Genomic DNA, 13,107 nt, shown 5'->3' on the forward strand with positions numbered 1-13,107 from the left:
CCCCTATTGGCACTCAGGTGGCTCTATGGCTTAGTTGGTTAAAGCGCCTGTCTCGTAAACAGGAGATCCTGGGTTCGACTCCCAGTAGGGCCTTACCTTTTTGCTCGAAGGTAGGGCAAACTTCTGAAAATTTTATGTTGGCTAGTTAACTGTGTTTTCTTATTGATCCTCCACAAATTCTCACCAAAGTTACAGCACTAGAACTCTATCAGATACGTTGCAGATTGTTTGATTGCAACTGCCTCAGGTTCCTTACTTTTAAAAAGAAGTAAGTAAAAAATAAATAAATAAAAAGAAGTAAATTCTTAGGAGATGACAGTTCAAATGCAAACCACCTAATACTGCGTGTGACTTTATACCTCAATCACTTTTCAAATAGGTTTTGCATTAAACTGTGGTAAAATGTTTTTGATCACCTACAGTGTTACTAGACAGAAAGATATGTATAAATCTGTCTAGACTCTTAACAATCTCTAGCTCTATAATTGATTTCATTAAATAAGATAATGAACAATGAATCTATTACTAGCTACAAAGGAAAATTAGGATGTTTGCTTGACATTTTGAAGAGATTATGAGGAAGAATAGTATATTCCCATGCTATCTCTCTTAAGGAAAACATTAGAATATTTCAGGAATGATGATCAACTGGAAGGAAAAATGTCTTAGATACAAACACCCTAGAGCTAGGACAAAATCACTGTGAAAAGAGCAAGCTGGAGAATTCTGCCAGATATCTAAAGAAACGTAGATTCAGCCCTAGAGACTTATGGAGCTTCCTTGTCTTTTTGTCTCCTATTGATTCATCAATTAATTCAACAATGTAAGCTGCTGGTTTTTTATGTACCAGGCATATTTCTGTCTTTCTTTCCTTTTATTTTCAGTTACATTTTTTTCCCATGTTATGGGAACTTTTAAGATCTACTGTCTTAGCAGCTTTTAAATATACAATTCAATATTGTTAAGTGTAGTCACCAACCTGTGAATTACATCCCCAGGACTTATTTATCTCACAAATGGAAGTTTATACCTTTTGACCATGTTCGCTCATTTTGCCTGCCACCCCTCATCCCTGCCTCTGATAACTACCCCAGGAATATTTCTAAGGGCAGGAAATACAGTAGCAAACAAAGCTAACAAAAAGCACTGCTGTCGTGGATCTTACATTCTCCTGGGGGTGACACGAAAAATAATGAAAGTAATATATGAAATAAGTAAGCATATAAGATATTGATGAAGTCTGCAGAGAAAAATAAAGCAATGAAAGAGTATGAGGAGCGCATAGGATGCTGCTGCTGCTGCTGTCACTTCAGTCGTGTCCGACTCTGTGCGACCCCATAGACGGCAGCCCACCAGGCTCCCCCGTCCCTGGGATTCTCCCGGCAAGAACACTGGAGTGGGTTACCATTTCCTTCTCCAATGTGTGAAAGTGAAGTCGCTCAGTCATGTCCGACTCATAGCGACCCGATGGACTGCAGCCTACCAGGTTCCTCCATCCATGGGATTTTCCAGGCAAGAGTACTTGAGTGGGGTGCCATTGCCTTCTCCAAGAGCATAGGATAGAGCTGGACTAACCAGAGTGTCATTTGTTCTTTAGTAAAATCACTGACATGTTAAAATATAATTTTTTAACTTTTTGATGAGAAAGTGGTGGCTTCCCTGGTGGCTCAGACGGTAAAGTGTCTGCCTGCAATGTGGGAGACCAGGGTTCAATCCCTGGGTTGGGAAGATCCCCTGGAAAAGGAAATGGCAACCCACTCCAGTACTCTTGTCTGTAAAATTCCATGGACTGAGATGCCTGGTAGGCTACAGTCCATGGGGTCAAATAGCCATGAAGTGGCTACTATTATTACTCTAAGAACTTGAGTAGCAATATTAAATAGAAAACTGATGCTCCTCCCCCCAACAATGCCTGGATCTCACTTCTGTTCATTTTGATTAGAGCTTTATTTAACTAGTTCCCACCGCCTGTACTCAAATCTCAACTGTTCCACTTATTAGCTACAGTACCTTTGGTAAATTGCTTTCTCTCAATGGGCATCACTATCCTCATGTGTAAAATAGAAATAGTAATAAGCCTACCTAATAGAGTTAATGGGAGGACTTGTGGAGTAAATACACATAAAATAGTTTAGAAGGATATCTAGCACATAAAGAAGCAATCAATAAAATAAAATAAGAATTGATTATACACAGAGCCTCACTCATTCCAAATCTGGGTGATTTAGGTGATGATATTTGGAAGTTTTGAAAGGACAAGATTTAGATATGTTGATGGTGAAGTGAGTTAAGATTTGGGGAGAGATTGTAATGGAGTGAATATTTTTCTCATGTGGCACAAGGGTGAATCTTTGGGGACCAGCAGGTAGACTATGGTAGGTGTAATTATGTCTCGCACCTCCCACCCTAGGTTGCCCATTTCCTAATCTCTAAAACCTGGGGAATATGTTATCTTGCCAAGCAAAAGGAATGTGATTAAGAATCTGGAGATAGGGAGATTATCCTGGATATTTGGATGGCTCTATGTAATCAAAGTGTCCTTATAAGAGGGTGGTAGCTGGGTCAGAGTCAGAGAAGGAGATGAGACAACAGAAGCAGAGGTCAGAGTGATGTGAACATGAGTCAAGGAATAGGAGCATCCTCTAGAAGCTGGAAAAAGCAAGGAGTGATTTCTCCCCAAGACCTCTAGAGAGAGGGCAGCTCTGTTACACCTTGATTTTAACCCCACAAGACGCGTTTCAGACTTCTGACCTCCACAGTTGAAAAATAATACATTTATGCTATTTTAAGGTAATAAATTTTTGCTAATTTTCTAGTGCAGCAAAGAGACAGTTAATCCAAATATATGGCTATAGGCAACATATTGAAAAACTGCTTTGCTGCCTAAGGAACCTGATTAGAAAGAAATCCGCTAAACTTCTTGAAGGACTACAGACCCATTTATAATCGCATCATGTTGGCAGGGAGTTAATCCTGGGACGTAGATTTCATACACAACTTGATTGCCGGGATAGGGAGTTTTGTTTGTTACCCTGCTTCTTTCTCAAATGAAAGTCTGTATGAGTGACAAAACTACTATGCCTTCTCTGAGGTTCAAACTCAGGACCTTCAGATTATGAGACTGACGCGCTGCCTACTGCGCTAAGAAGGCTCTGAGACAAGAGAATTTCAGTAGAACTATCGATTCTCTTTCATGCTTATGCAAACTTTCTGAGAAGTTTCTATTTCCTAGGTTTTCTCCTTTTTCATGTAGTCTTATCATTAAACAACTCAAAGGTAGAGAGAATTGTTGAGTACTACCAGCAGGGCATAACTGAATTCAAGGCATCAAAATGATGTTCTTGAACCAATTAATCTGTCAATCACCCCAGAAGTCTCCAGAATGAGAAGCCTCTAGGTGGAATGTGGAAGGAAAATTCTAACACGGTCTCGCAGGGTCCAAAGCAGGCACTTACTTGAGCCCCATAAGGATCTCTGAGTTCTTTGCTGGCTCTTGTTTTCAAACAGAGTGCAAGATACGAGTATGTGCTGTGGCATATTTACTGTTGCTCTGAGTATGTCACAATGATCAAAGTTATTTCAGGATTTCATCCTTGAATAAATATGCAACACGGTGAATTTTTTTCTCTCACTATGCTTTAAATACCACTTACTGCTGGCAGACATCATTAGATTTCACTGTGCCCTACTTTGCAACGACGTGTGTAGAAAGTGGCATGCAGATATGAGGGGCCTGAGCTGGGTCCACAGGCCGGAAGATTTCCAGACTGAAACAATGAGGGACACAGAAATATGCTTAGCTCTGCTGAGGGCGAAGCTGGAGTCTCCTTATTAGCTCTTCATCTTCCTTGTCTGCCAGTATTCCCCTTAAAATTGATGTCTGACCAAGTTCCTGATCTGAAGGGCTTTCAATTCTGGCTGGAATTCCAGAATAATGTAAACGGAGGCGAGATAAAGTGGAAGAAATGGGGTGAGATGATTGAAAATGGAGAAACAATACACTGGATTTCAATCTGGCAAAGTGAAAAATGTCCCAAAATAGATACTGTAGGACTGAAGTGTAAATCTTGTGTGTGCCATCTATTAAGTTAAGAAAAATAATTCACTTGATTTTTTTGAGAATATGTCAAATTTTTAAAACTTCATTATCTGTGAAATAGGATAATATTTCACAGTATTATTTAAAAGACTGAACGCGACACACAAAAAAGTTGTTCAGTGAATACTAATAAATGATACAAATGATGATAGCAAACTGTATTGCGTGCATATTACAGGCAAGGTACTCTTTTAAGCAGTTTTTATGTATGTTACATGTAGTGGCCATCTATCTATCACCGTAGGCAACTTTTAGTATTGTCATACCATTTACATATGATAAAAGTAAGACCGAGTAAGTTTAAGTGACTTGCCCATAGGCTTGTGGCTACTCAGTAGATGAGAAGCAGTAGAACTCAGGCTCACTTAGCTATGACTACTATGAAGTCATTCAGTTGTGTTCGACTTTTTGCGACCCCATGGACTACATAGCCCACCAGGCTCCTCTGTCCATGGAATTTTCTAGGCAAGAGTATTGGAGTGGATTGCCATTCCCTTCTCCAGGGGATTTTCTGATCCAGGGATCAAACCCCAGTGTCCTGCACTGTTTATTGTCTGTCTTTTCTTCTAGAATATAAGCTCGACAAGGGTATTGAGTTTGTATTTTTCTTGTTCACTGTTCCCCTCCCAGAACTTAAAATAGTGACTGGTACATTGTATGGTTTCAGTAAGTTTTTATTGGATGAAAACCCCTACCTTAATGTATGGGTGTTATACAACTGACTAAAATTTTACTGAGTATCTATGATGTGTCAAGCCCTGTGCTAGTAAGGTGTAACAATCACAGATAAAATTTCAGACAATTTTCTACTGAACAGGAATATTTTATTATTGATAAAATGTTATGTGATTACTTCACTAAGATTCTACATAATTTAGTTCATTTAGCAACACTTTATAACAAAAGTTTATCTTCAAAATACTGTACTTTTTCCCCTAAGATCCCAAATATTTCACAAACTGTTTCAGTTACTTTAAAAACTCATCCCTGTTCCTCCATTACAGATTAAGTGATGTCAGCAATAGTAGTAGACTGAATATATCCTAACTAGTCTCTACTTTCAAATTGCTCTCAGGCACTCTTCTTTGATACTTTTCCATACATTTTCTCTTTAACTAAAAAATATAGGTAATTTAATCTCATTTTAAAAAAAAAAGTTGAGCACTTCTTCCCTGTATATAATATGTTCATAGAGATAATCAGACCTTTTGAAGAATTACACACCATTTCCCCTGATCAGAGTAGGGCTCACTTAAACAGTGCAGCGTATCGTATAATGGATCAGGCTGTTCAGCGAGGGATTAGGTGGGGAGGAGACCCGGGAACTTGCCCAGTTCGCATAGGTGAGGTTGGAGCGGGTAGAACAAGCCCTCTCTGGGCTCGGAGAGGATGCTACACCAGGTACTGAAAGCAAACGGATCCCCTCCCTGAACTTTGTAAATTAAGACCATGATCACATTCAGCGAAAAGTAGGTCAGTTTGCGCGGTTGTTTTCTTTAGTAAGAAATCACACACAGACACACACACTGAATCAAGTTCCATGTGAGCGGGGAGGAGAGCATCTCTGTTTTCTAGGTGAAGAAATCAAAAATAACTTCCCACTGCTGACTACCAAACGCAGTTGACAAATTGAAGACTCCTGATCTCTGCACCCCAAGTTTCGGTGGGTGCTGTGCCGGCGATTTCTAATCTTTTTTTTTTTTAATGACTGATTCGAGTTTATGACTTCGAGTTTGAGGGATATTATGCCTTGGCTGCTTCTCCCTTTACTTTCGAGTATCAGAAATATTGCACAGAAGGCAAATGTGAATCTCCCGAAGTAGGAACCTATTTGCGGATTTTATTTGTGGATGAGATGACAGAGTTGTATGTGGAGAGGGAAAGTGCTCTAGAAAAAAAATAACAGGCTTGTGCAAGTCTTTTAAACTGCTAAGAAGAAGTTTGAACGAGATTCTTACGTGGTAGCGTGGCCGAGCGGTCTAAGGCGCTGGATTAAGGCTCCAGTCTCTTCGGGGGCGTGGGTTCGAATCCCACCGCTGCCATTTCTATTGTAGACCCACTTCTTTGAAGCAGTCGTGTGAACCCTTTAAAAGTATCCACGGAAGAGAGTATGTTAAATGGTTTTGAATTGTTCTTACAGAAATAAGAAATAAGCAAAACTTGGTTGATAGTTGTTCAGTTCAGTCGCTCAGTCGCGTCCGACTCTTTGCGACCCCATGAACCGCAGCAGGCCAGGCCTCCCTGTCCATCACCAACTCCCGGAGTTTACTCAAACTCATGTGCATTGAGTCAGTGCATCTCATCCTCTGTCGCTCCCTTCTCCTCCCACCTTTAATCTTTCCCAGCATCAGGGTCTTTTCCAATGAGTCAGTTCTTATGTGGCCAAAGTATTGGAGCTTCAGCTTCAGATTAGTCCTTCCGATGAATATTCAGGACTGATTTCCTTTAGGATTGACTGGTTGGATCTCCTTGCAGTCCAAGGGACTCTCAAGAGTCTTCTCCAACACCACAGTTCAAAAGCATCAATTCTTCAGCGCTCAGCTTTCTTTATGGTCCAGCTTTCACATCCATACATGACTACTGGAAAAACCGTAGCTTTGACTATAGGGACCTTTGTTAGCAAATAATGTCTCTACTTTTTAATATGCTGTGTAGGTTTGTCAAAGCTTTTCTTCCAAGGAGCAAGTGTCTTTTAATTTCATGGTTGCAGTCACCATCTGCAGTGATTTTGGAGCCCAAGAAAATAAAATCTGTCACCGTCTGCAATGTTTTACCATCTTTTTGCCATGAAGTGATGGGACCAGATGCCATGATCTTCATTTTTTGAATGTTGAGTTTTAAGCCTTCATTTCGATATCAGCATAAGAATAGCTTATTTTTCTTTTGCCTCAAAATATTCCATGTTATGGATATATTTTTATTTAACCAGCCACATTTAACAATATAAACAACACTGAAATAAATAATATCTGCATTTCATAAGTGTCTGTATTAGAGAAATTTCTGAAAATGCAATTGCTAGATTAAATATGTGTGATGGTAATTTTGGTGGTTCTTGTCTTAGTCTTTCCTAATGTTACTAATTTATCCCCAGAGAGCCAAGGAAGGGCTTGTTTCCTTGACACCATGACCCACACTGAACATTGCTGTGACATTGAGAATTAACAGCCATTAAATTCTTACAGAGCCCCAGATATTGTCATAGTTCTTTACATTGTCATTTTATATTCTCAGTAATATATAAGAAAGTTCATATTATTATTCCTATTTTATTAAGAGAAAGAAACTAAAGTTATAACCAGTTAATCTCTTGTCTGTAGGTGGAGGAATCAGGATGTCACTACTGTAGGGCAAACTGAAAAAATGATCCTCCAAAATATATTTCCATCCTAATTCCTGGAAGCTATAAATATTACCTTATATGGAAAAAAATTAATTAAAAATGGGAGAGTCTTTGCAGAGGAGATTGAGTTTAGGATCTTGAGATGGGGAATTTATCCTGGATTATCCAGATGGAGCTTGAATGCCATGCCAAGTGTTCTTAAAGGAGAGAGGCATAGGGAGATTATGGAACAGAAGACGATGTGAATACAAAGGCAGAGATAATGCAACTACAAACCAAGGAAGGCTGGTAGCCACCAGAAGCTGGAAGAGACAAGGACAGATTCTCCCCTAGAGCCTCCACAGGGAGTATGACCCTGTCAAAACCTTGATTTCTGCCCAGTGATACAGACTTTGGTCTTCCGGCCTCCAGAACTGTGGGGAAATTAATTTCTGTTCTTTAAAGTCACTGAGCTGTGTTAATTAGTTACAGAAGCCACAGGAAACTCATACAATGACTTCAAGTGCTAATAGGCAACACTACTACAAACAATTATTTTTGTTTGTTTACCAGTCTGCTTGATAGAAAATATTATTTCATTGTAGTTCTTTAGTTTGAATGTCTCTGGGAAACTCCACGAACTAGGACAGAGGAAAGGACTGGATTAGGAAGGTTTCCCACCCTAGAGAAGGAAATGGCAACCCACTCCAGTAATTCTTGCCTGGAAAATCCTATAGACAGAGGAGCTTGGTGGGCTACAGTCCATGGGGTCGCAAAGAGTCTGACACGACAGCTGCACACACATACCCCCTCACCTGTAGCTACTTGCCCTCAGTGAAAGAGCGCTTCTCATCTAAACTCATTCCAGAAGCAGGAGTTTTCCTTTAGTTTTTAAGGAAGAGCCTATTTACTTAGGTTCCATTTGCCTGTGGGACCTGGGATATGGCAGTGGGATCTGAACCCCTGTTTCTAAAGAAATTAGAGACTTAATTCTGCATCCGAGAAGGGCTCCCACACTACCTCCAAAAGGGCTTTTAATTAAAACATTTTTCTCATTTCCGAAGCATATTCAGAAACTTCTGTAGTCTGTATGTTTAAATAGACTTTGCTTTTTCTGCTTCCTTTGTACAAAATAGGAGCTTTGATTCCTACCCTTGGGAATATCAGAGGCCCACCTGCGAGCCTCACCTGCTTTATCCTGCCACGATCCCCCCCACTCAGCTACCTCTATCGCCTTCTGGGCGTTCAGGTGGACCGAAGTCGCGATCAGGGTACTAATCTCAGACCTAGATCTCGGCCTGTCCCCGCTGGGGATGCGACTTGGGAGAGGGAAGGGCGGGTCAGAGCGGAGTGCAGGAACCCGGTTAGAAGGAAGAAGGCATTGCCTTCTTTGCGAGTTGACGACCTATTGCTCTGGAAAGCGGGCCCTTGGTGTTTGGGGTTCAGTGGGTGGTTCTCTGGAACTGTAAGGCTCTCTCTCCACCTAAGGAGGATGATACCTGGATCCAGTGAACACTCTGTGGTCCGCAGGGGACCGTTAGGCCCTCTCCCGTTCCACACTCTCGAGGGGCTTTACAACTGCGGTTGTGTGATCTAAGTCTTTACAACCACCTTGACATTGGCGTTTTTGGATTTTTAGAGGGCGATGTGCCTGACTCTGTAGCTGAACTCTACACTTCCAGCCGCCGCCTTCTCCGCTCGCGGTCCTTCCCCTTCAAGTCACCACTTGCTGAGTGCAAACGTGGAGGAACGCTAGGTGCCCTGACTCGGCGGTCTAACGGGCTTCCAGTGGAGTTCCATTTTTAGAGTCCCTCACTTAGGATATTGGAATGAAGAATCTCAGTTACAAAAGTCGAGGTGCAGTAACAGCAAAGTTTGCTTTTAGAAGAATTTACCCCTTTTGGAAAAAGTGCGTAGCTTCGACTTTTATTGACGATTCCCATTGAATTAGTTGAAGTCCTCTTGGTTCCAACATTCAAAATGCCCGAAACTTGTCCCGCTTGTATTTGTTCTGCAGCGCGTCTAAGTAAGCAAAACGTCTTCTTGAAGTTTGTCTGTTTTCTCACAGTAAACTGCTCTAAATCCCACAAGCTGCCTCAAGAATATTTAATCTCCCGGTAAGGACAGACCGAGCACTAGCGCGGGTCTCTGTGCGGGCTCCATGGCTTAGTTGGTTAAAGCGCCTGTCTTGTAAACAGGAGATCCTGGGTTCGAATCCCAGTGGGGCCTCCACCTTTTTTTCTCCCCTCTTCATAGGGGCCCAAATTCTTCATTAACCCCCCACTGCTTCTAATTCTCCAGTGTACTAGGTATTACTGTAAATTTTGATTCATCACGCAAAAGCAGCTGTAACAGCAAAAATTCTCAGTTCTAAAGAAAAGGTGAGAACTTCCTGACGTTCCAGCCTCAAGACACCACCCTTCCAATGCAGGAGATGTGAGTTCATCCTTGCAGGGTTGGAGCCAGAAACAAGCAAACAAACAAAACTTGGAAGAGAAGATGGTGGGTCACTTCTTGTGAAAAACACTTCAAGTGATTTTGAAGTTAAGTGAATCACATTTGCAAGTATCCAGCTTATGTCACTTTTATGAAAACAAAGAAAATGGCCTTTTGTTTTTCATCTTTCCCTGTCCTCTCATTTTTAACTGGGAGGTGGGAGGTGAGGGGTGGCTACAAAACTGTACCAACTCTTAAAGCCTATTTCTGAGCTCCTATGCAACTTATTAGTGATTCTAGGAAACTCAGCATTATGTTATCCGTTTTATATATGATTTTCCAAATATTACTACATTATAATAATGGTAATTTACATTCACTTATATGCCTTCAGTCCTCATGGAAGGGCTTTAGTCCCAAAGGGGATACACAAATTGGCCCCACTAGAACCTGAACTTTAATTTTATAATTAAAAAGAAAACAACAGAATGATTCTATAATGCAATGATTCCCAAGCCCTGTATACATTTAAATTGCCTTGGGAGATAGTTCAAACTCATCCCCAGAGGTTTTAATTCTGTTTTGGTGGACGTCCCAGAGATGTGTGTTTTTCACAAGCACTCCAAGTGATTTTGAAGTAAATGAATCACATTTGCAAGTATCTAGCTTAAAATATTGCACACAGAGCAGAACTGAAAGTGAGGTCCACCTACACTATTAACACTTTTGTATTGATTCATGAACATCTGCTAACTCTCATTATCATCAAGTTACCATTATTGGAAGTCTACTACATTCCAAGAGTTTCCAGACATGCTGTCATCTAATTAGCCCAACAATCCTGTCAAATATGTGTTATAATCAGTTCTTTGAAGATGAGGAAACAGATTCAATAATATTCACGGTAACAAAGCGACAAAATTAAATTTCAAATTCAGATCTAATTCTGGAATCCATGCTTTTCTCAGGATATCTATCTTCTATTTCATTAGAGTCAAGAATGAAGTTTTTGGCCACAGAGCTAAATAAAATTAAGCAACTTAGACTGATCTCAGTCCTTAGTCCTATGGGTTAGGGATTCTGAGATAACTTTCTGTTTTCTGCTAGAAGATAATCAGCTCAGTGAACAGTTACTTAATGCATTTAACTTAGGGAGGAGGAAAATATAAAACCTCAGAAGTCTATGTAGGAGGTTCTCCATGAAAAAATGAGCAGGCCATATAGACAAACTGAATTAATCTTCTCCATCTCCTAGACTCTGTTATTTGGTTGGTTTTGGTTTTGTTTGTTTTTGTTTTTTGCCTTGGACATGCTCTCTTCATGCCCTGATTCTTTAGATTTAAACATAGTGTATTAGTCAGCTAGCAAAAAGTGATAGTCTCTCAGTCATGACCAGCTCTTTGTGACCCCGTGAACTGTAGTCAGCCAAACTCCTATGTCCATGGAATTCTCCAGACAAGAATACTGGAGTGGATTGGAGTGAGTAGCCATTCCCTTCTCCAGGGGATCTTCTTGACTCAGGGATCAAATGCAGTTCTCCTGCATTGCAGGCAGATTCTTTACTGTCTGAGTCACCAGGGAAACCCTATTAAGATGGGATTAATGAGTGGAAGAACTGATGCAGTCTTTACCAAAAGTGTAAACAAAAGATAGATGCTATCTCCAAGGAGATTAATTCACCAATGACAGCCCCTATGGAATCACTGGCACACTGGGTGCAAACTGGTTTTATCTGCCTTTAAATCAAATTTGGAACCAATACAGATTATTCGATGCCTCCAGAATCACATTCACCCTACTTGCATATTGAGACCCTTAGTGACTTTTACTGAAGCCCTGACCTTATCATATTTGCTTATCAGGATTGTTGGAATCCAACCCTTTTCCAACCTTTCTCCTGACTAAACTTCTGTAGCTAAAGACATCTCCTAAATACAAATTCAAATAAGAAGAGGTAAGTTCTAGTGATGTCTCTTTCTATTCACACCATCCTAGATAATATTGGGTTTTGTTCAGTTTTGTTCTGAGAAAGAAAATGAAGGTTCTTAGTTTCGGACAAGATCAGGCAGGATAAGATACCTCTATGAGCTAAATGATTTCTCATTATGCCAGACCAATGGTTGTCATTTGTTCAAAATTATGTTAATCCCAGAATTATGTCCCCCCAAAATCCAGTTATCTAGGAGATGGGGAGGAATCAGAAGGCAGGTCAAGCCACTAAAAATCAATTCTCTAAAGACCAATACTGTCATTTTTGTTAGACCCCAATGTGAAGATCAGAAAGAATTTCTCAGTAATAAAATTTTTATCTTTTTGCTTTAAAATGAATGAATGAAGGCCAGTACTCTGAAGATAAATTTGAGGATCAAAAAATCTAAACAATAACCAATGGTTAAAAAAAATTGAGGATTTGCAAAGTGGAGTGGGGGTAATGGGATCTTGGTTTTCAGCCATTTTATACTCAAATGTATGAATTTCCTGGCAAGTGTAGTCTATTATCTTTTCTGGAGACATACTCCATTGCCTCTGCTTCTGCCTCTTTCTATCTGTGTCCCTGTCCTTGGTGGTTAAACAACCACAACAGACCATCCTAGTCATGAATTCAGGTAGCTGTATGATATTTTATAAATGGATAGTTGGTCAAGTTGAACTAGAGGTGTCTGGGTGAAGCAGGAATCCATCCTCTGGTGAATGGATCCTCAGGGTCAATTGTTATAGGTCAAGTTTTAAATTTATTTTTTTTCTGAGCTCTTTTCTTGGTTAAATCATGTATTCCTATCAATTCCCATATACATGCTTCTTTCTGTTAACTGAATTTTCATTCTCTCAGCACCTCAGATCGAAACTTCAAACATTCCTTCAGCTCTTTCCTCTCTCTGACATTCTTCCTTTGCTCTTCATTCCCACTGCCACTATCAGAGTTAATGTTCTTAGCCTCTCTCCTATAGATTCTTGTAGTAACCTCCCAGCTGAGCTCCCAACTTCCGGTCTCTTTTTGAATCCCTCGTTATTCAGTCATAACAAATGTTTTAAAGTGCTGCTCTAATCATTTCACACCTCTTCTTTTTTGGGAATTTTGAGAATGAATTTGATTAGATTCCTTAACCTATATTCAAGATTTTCCATATCCTGGACCCAAGCTGTTTTCACAACTTGGTTTTCCTCCACCTCACATTGTGCACCCTGTGCCGCAGTAACTGATGGTGTGTGCTTTCCTTGCGTTCAAATAATGTATATCCCTCCAGTGCCT

The 13,107-nt window shown here is 40.3% G+C and overlaps 1 protein-coding gene and 4 non-coding genes across 5 annotated transcripts in view; 4 read left to right on the plus strand and 1 right to left on the minus strand.

The window, feature by feature from the left end:
- LOC122697376 (zinc finger and SCAN domain-containing protein 12-like) overlaps positions 1 to 13,107 on the plus strand; it is a 66,131-nt gene that overhangs the window by 3,678 nt on the left and 49,346 nt on the right. The gene's annotated exons all lie outside the window — the stretch shown is intronic.
- TRNAT-CGU lies at positions 20 to 93 on the plus strand. Its single transcript has one exon. It is a non-coding gene; the product is annotated as a tRNA-Thr (tRNA).
- TRNAM-CAU lies at positions 3,079 to 3,151 on the minus strand. Its single transcript has one exon. It is a non-coding gene; the product is annotated as a tRNA-Met (tRNA).
- TRNAL-AAG lies at positions 6,060 to 6,141 on the plus strand. The gene has a single exon. It is a non-coding gene; the product is annotated as a tRNA-Leu (tRNA).
- On the plus strand, positions 9,577 to 9,650 carry TRNAT-UGU. The gene has a single exon. It is a non-coding gene; the product is annotated as a tRNA-Thr (tRNA).

Source organism: Cervus elaphus, chromosome 7 (assembly GCF_910594005.1).
Source record: "Cervus elaphus chromosome 7, mCerEla1.1, whole genome shotgun sequence".
In the NCBI taxonomy this organism is placed as follows: domain Eukaryota; kingdom Metazoa; phylum Chordata; class Mammalia; order Artiodactyla; family Cervidae; genus Cervus; species Cervus elaphus.